Source organism: Pongo abelii, chromosome 12 (genome assembly GCF_028885655.2).
Source record: "Pongo abelii isolate AG06213 chromosome 12, NHGRI_mPonAbe1-v2.0_pri, whole genome shotgun sequence".
In the NCBI taxonomy this organism is placed as follows: domain Eukaryota; kingdom Metazoa; phylum Chordata; class Mammalia; order Primates; family Hominidae; genus Pongo; species Pongo abelii.
Window position 1 is genome coordinate 38,665,748 of NC_071997.2, and position 6,357 is coordinate 38,672,104.

Below are 6,357 nucleotides of genomic sequence, written 5' to 3' on the forward strand. Positions count from 1 at the left end.
CTTTTTTTTAAAGGGCTCTTAGCAAAACTGTCAGCATTGCCAAGTTCTTCAGCTACACTAATGATTATGTTCTTTTCCTTCTTTTTGTTAAAACCTGTACCAAGAAAATATCTGCCATCATTTTATACAAGCTATACAACGATCCATGTATTATTTTTATAATGTCAGGAAGGTACATTTTGTGGGATAGGTGATTAACTTATCATGACACAAAAAATTATCTACTCCACCCAGTAACAAAGTATACCCCTTTGCATTCTTTCATCTTTTCCCTCTCTAGGGTAAGCATGCAAATCATTAACCACATGACAAATATCCCAGTATAGTATTTATGCAGAGTTCCGGCCTGTACTGAGGAAAGATATGGTGAACTGAACCAGCATGATTCAATAGCAAATAAATTTTTATCAGGAACACCCACACCAAATGTCTTGGGTTCGTGTTCTAAGAGCTGCCTAACAATTTAGATAGCAAGCACATAATCACATAATGACTCCCTTTGTGACTATGATAGAAACTGGATATATGGGCAGTATTGATCAGAATATAGGCAATAGGTCTAGAGTTTAGACTAGGCAAAACTTGCTTTTCTCCCTTTATAAACTAATTTTTTTCTTTAATTGTAAAAAAAATCCCATTCTTATATTCTCTATAAATTTCAGCCACAGAAAATACTTCTAGACTCCTCTTTTACAAAGCTCTGCTATGTCCTTTTAAACAATGCTAAAAGTACTATGAAGAAGAATTAATGGTTTAATTCAATCTTAAAATATCTTTAGTCCAGCTGCATAAAATAAACATGATGAAGATGACCATCCATGTATCCTAGATAATCTTGTGTTCTGATCACTTATTACATACTTACAGAGAGAGAGAGAGAGAGACCCCTAAATATACCACAGTCATAGAAGATCAAATTGTAAATGTTCAATTTACTTTGGAACCTTTCACTTAGAAGAAAATAAAAAGCAGCAATGGGAAGTTAGACTCATAAAATTTTAGAGTGAGAATTACAAGAGTCAGAAAGATCACATCATTCAACGATCTTACTTTTCAGATGAGAAGACTAAGAACCAGGGAGAGAGGGATGGCCCCCACAAACAGGTCACGCAGACACGGTTAAGTCAGGATCCCCCAGCCCCTGGCTAGCTCCCCACACACTGCAGGAGTCACGCAGATTGCAAAAGTCTTCTCTGCAGACTTCATCTTGCACTCACTCACTTCCTCTTAGCACTCAGAACAGCTTGGGTGTTCTATGGATTCTCTCTTATTACATAAGAAATTCCAAAACTTTTCTAATGGCCTACTTAGAAAAAGAAAAACAACAAAGCCTGATGGGAATCCACTTAGAAAGGCAGCTCTTCCCAGAGAGGGTCTCTGCATTAGAGCGTCTTGGAGATGTCTGTGAGCAGGAGGGAGCCCCCAGCAGAAACTGCCCTTCCCCAAAGCTGAGTAAAGCCCAGCTCTGCCCTCCACCCCCGTCACAAGGCTTCTGGGATTTCTTTGGCCTGTAGGTACCAGGCTGACACCCCCTGCATCCTGCCCAACCTCATCACATCTCCCACAGGGCCTGCCCTTAGTGGAGTGGACCGAGCTCCCTATTCAGCCCCAAAGACTATGTTCCACTGCCCTTTTCCTCATTTTACCCCTAATAATCTAGTGTGGGTTTTGCTGTTAAGGGAACTTCAAAACATCTGAGGCAAGTTTTAGTCCATATAAACTCAAGTATGGGGAATGCCAGGAAACAAATGACAGAGAGGAGGGTTAGGGACTGGAATGAAAATCCTTAACCCTTTCTAGGTGTTGTTAAAATGATCACCTGGGAGGCCATCAGACCTGAGTGCCTCCAGTGTCCCAGGTTCCTATGGAGGCAAACCAAGACTCAACTCAGTTACACTGAGGACTCAACCAGTCAGAAACCACCAGTGAACCTCGGACTAGGGACTTTCCAATTATTGCTCCACTTTGACCAATTAAACATTTCCCCTACCCTGCTTCCCATTCACTCTATAAAATCTCCCCACACGCTCCTTCAAAGGACCCTGAATCTTTCTGGCTTGGAGCGCCAGATTCATGAATCATTGCCTGCTCAAATAAACTCCGTAAAATGTTAACGTGTCAGAGTTTACCTCTTAACAGTTACTATTCTATTTTTTTCAGCTTGGTAGAATTAGAGTTCATACTAGAGGAATCTAATGATCAGTCTTCTCCAAAAAGGTTTTTCATCAGTGGAGGACCCTCCCAGCCCTTCTCCATTATCAGTGCCCTTTCTCTCTCTACATTCATGGGTTGTTGGCCTAGGCTCACAGAGGTTGGTCTAGGCCACAGAGGTGGCCTGTAGGCCAAAAAATCCAGCCATTTAGTATGGCTGGGAGCTATGAATAAACTGTTTTTATACTTTTAAACAGTTGTTATAAAAACAACAGAAATGACAAAGAAGAATATGTGACCCACAAAGCCTAAAATATTTCCTATCTGGTCCTTTACAGAAACTGTTTTCTAATCCCTAGTTTAGGAGAACCCACCAGCAGGCCTGTTCTGTAGGCAGAGGCCCTGGATGACCATCAACCCAGCCCTGCTGTAGGCACCACGGCCATACAGGCATCACTGTTGCACACCTGCTCCATGGAAGGAGGGCAGAGGAGGAGAGAAGGGAATAAAAATTGAGTAAAGCCAAATTTGGTTTTACAAGTGAATAAATATTGACAAACACCCTAAGCCCAGCTGTGGCTGGAGCAGAGCATACCGCAAGACCACCATGCATGGCTGGCACAAACATCCAGGCCCTGGAGTCCTCTCTTCTCTCACAGCCTGCCCCATCAGCAGTGCTTTCTCCAGTCTGTACATCTGGGCTCTCTCAGCAAATCGTAATGTCTTGCCTCTCACTGGGTGCTTCAGAATCCCGCCTCAGGAAGAAGAGGCAGTGCTCCTCAGAGACCCCTTTTCATCAAGGAGGGCTAAGCATTGGGCTGAGGGCAGCAGGAGTCAGGGACCCTCCGATGGGTCTAAGATAATCAGGGGTCCTCAGCTGTCTGCAGGCCACCCAGGAGTGCTGCATCTTTGCTGGCAATGTGGACTGTTTCCAGCAGAGTTGTCTCCCTCAGGGTCATTGCTTCTGTCAGTCTCTGGGCACCACCTTCCACCCAGGGGGCACATTGGGAGAGTAGAGGTGAAGTGGCCGTCCCTCCTCAGTGGTGCCCATTCTCTTCCTTCTCGCCCTCCATCCAGCTGGCCCTGACCCATGATCAGTCTCTGCATTTCAATGACTCCCAAGCACGCTGTGGCTTCCACTTTCCTCATTCTGCATCCTCTTCATGAGAACAATCAACCATTCATATTCCATCTTCACCATAAGCAAAGCAAGAAAGAGAGCCCTTGCCTTTCATGAGATTCTTGGTAGTCCTCTGGGAAATCTCCCTCCCCACGCAGTCTCTCTGCATGTGCCCAGGGCCACCACATCTTCTCGGGGACACACTCACATGGCCAGGTCCTGGAATTGCCTTACATTGGCAGCTGGTTCTTGGAAACCCCATGGAATGTGTCACACCAACTTCCTTCAAACCCTACCAAGCAGAACTCAGGGATTTTAGTACTTTCTGTAAATCTCTATCTGCCTTGGTTGACCATCCCTGAATTGACTCGTCTGTGCCTTAACTGGGCTTAAGTGAAGGAAGTCCAGTCAGAGCACAGCATGGTTTCAGTTCATCGGACACAGAAAATGTGTCCGAGCTTCCTTCTACCCCAGCTGACAAAGGAAGCCTGCCTCAGTAGGCTCAAGCTGAGTTTCTGGGTCGGCTTGCACTGGGTCTTACGTGGATGAATGAGAAGGCTCCTGAATATCAGTATTTGTGAAGATAGGGGTCCTGGGTGAGGATCACATGGGAGTCCCAGAAATCCAGATGTCATCAGACCCTCCCAGCCTTCTTCTCAAAGAGTTCTGAGGAGCACTCCCAACAACAGGAGCCTGTGCATGATAAAGGGCCTGCCTCCCTTTGAAACTTGTAGGGGAAGTATGCCCAGCCCTCCAAGCCAAGGGAGGTCCCAGGCCACCACAGCTGTCATGCTCCCGAGGCAGGAGTTTTTCCTCCACCCACCTTCCCATCTGGAAGTACCTCCTGGGAAGTGGTGTACATATTGTGGTTCCAGGAATAAGCAGGCGGGCATAGAAGGGACCAATAGTATATCTTGGCCATGATGGCAAGGACCGTAAAGTAAGTGCAGGTGCAGTTTTCAGATAGTGACCTGAACATGGCCTCCAGCCAGAAGATAAGGATCAAGAAGGGTTATGCATGGCTGACGGACAGCTCTCCATATGTTAGGTCACCCCCAGTGTGCAGCTGGATTGCTGTGGGCTTTTGGGTCATTGGGCCTCCAGGAGCAGTCATTAGTGATGTCCACTCACAGAGTTCAGCCCTAGGTACAAAGTTTAGCAGAAAAAGGTGGACTAACTGACTAGGGTTTGATCCACCCCTAGGTTTAAAACTCCAGAGTCCAGCATGTCCCTAACAAGAAGGCCACTGGCTGCCCCCCTAAGCTCCAAAACTGATGGAGAACATCCCCGACCACCACCAGTACCCACCATGGAAATTAAGGAACAATACGGGTGCAGGGAGAGGCAGACCAGGCTGGCTTCCAACAGAAGACTCAGTGTAGAATCAGCTGCAACAGCCAAATAAAAGTTCAGATGCCCTCCCCAGCAACTCACGTGGACATGAGCCCAAGAAACTAGCACAAAACATCTCCAGTCATGCCTCTTGAGGTCCCAGGGAGCTGGAATTTGGGGGAATGTCAGGTCACACCCTGGTTGTAATGAAGCAGGAAACTGCAATCAGTCATAGCACTTTGGCATAACTACACGCCAGGCTGAATGTCCAAAGGTTGTTTGCACAGGAAAAACCTTAGGACCATCCTGCTAGGGGCTGGTGTGCCAGGCAGACATCATTGTGAAATCCCACAGTGTGCAAGCAACCTGTGGCATCCTGTATTTGGGTTTGGATTGCCGGAAGCAGATCCTGCTATGAGGGTTTCTCTGCAAGGGATTTATTTAAAAAGTGTTCCTAGGAGAGAATTATCAGGGTGTGGTGAGGCAGGCCGGAGAGGAAGTAGCCAAGCAAAGGTATGGACTTAGCACAGTCCTAGGTGCAGCCTGATTTGATCCTCAGGGGGCAATGCACGGATTGTCCCTACCTGAGTCAGGGAACTGGGCTTTCCTGGGGCATCTCACAGTCACTCCCTCTGAGAGGACCCAGGGCAATGTCAGCTCCCATACCTGTGTTCTCTGAGCCTGTGCTCTCTAAGCCTCTGGGCAAAGCCACTCAGTCCCCAAGGTCCAGGCTTATAGAACAAAGGGTAGGGGATGAGGTGAGGACTGGCAGTGGGGATCCGAGGGCATCGGGGCGGAGCACTAGGAACTGAGCTTCATTACCAGGGAGCATCAGTGAGGATGAACCCACTTTTGAATCCCACATGAAAAACCCAGCACTGTGTGAGTGCCACCAAGAACCTTGAGCTCTGTATGGTTGAAAAGCTTCCTTCTGAAGTTGGAGCTGAGTAGTCGTTGAATACAGGGTACACATAGGGGCTGAGGATGGTGATGAACTACAGTGGTGGCACATATGGAATTGATTGATCTGCCAGCTCAGCATTGATCTGTGAGCTCTGCCCTGGTCTTTGCCAGCCAAGCTGGAGGGCCTTCAGCCTTAAGGGGAAGTCCCCCTTCTTATCCCACCACACCCTGCTGCCCTGATACGGAGTGTGGCTACTTAGGTAGGAAACACCTAGAATGTGAGATGCAACATCCTAGTCCCTTTCCATGGGGCAGGGGGTATGGGTCCAAGCCAGGGAGGTCCTAGGACAGGATGTTTCCTACTCAGGGCAGCAGGCCCTCCTATAATTGAGAGACCTGGGGTCAGAGTCGAAAGTCACAGAAACGAAGATGGAACCTGAGACCCGGAAGCTGGAAAAGACACTCTGGGGAGGGCCCGAGGCATGCCTCATGACTAAAACACAACACTGAAGGCACAGGGGATGCGGAAGGAACAGGAAGAACAGGAAAAGTAAACAACCAGAAAGGATTCCTGGGAAAATGCCTGAACACTGAGCTATGATGATGACAAAACTCATAGACAGACTTGCTCCACTTAAACTAAAGGGACAAAATAATGTTTGTTTTTTGGGTATATTAAATGGATCTTTACTTAATTTCTGAAAGAAAGCTGAAAATATAAAACTGCTATACTTTTCCTCCTGACATTGAATATTATAATGAAATCTCTGATTGTGATATATCAATGATAAATAGATAATAGATATAGATATAGATATATACAGACAGACGAAGAACTGTTTTTCAGTGTA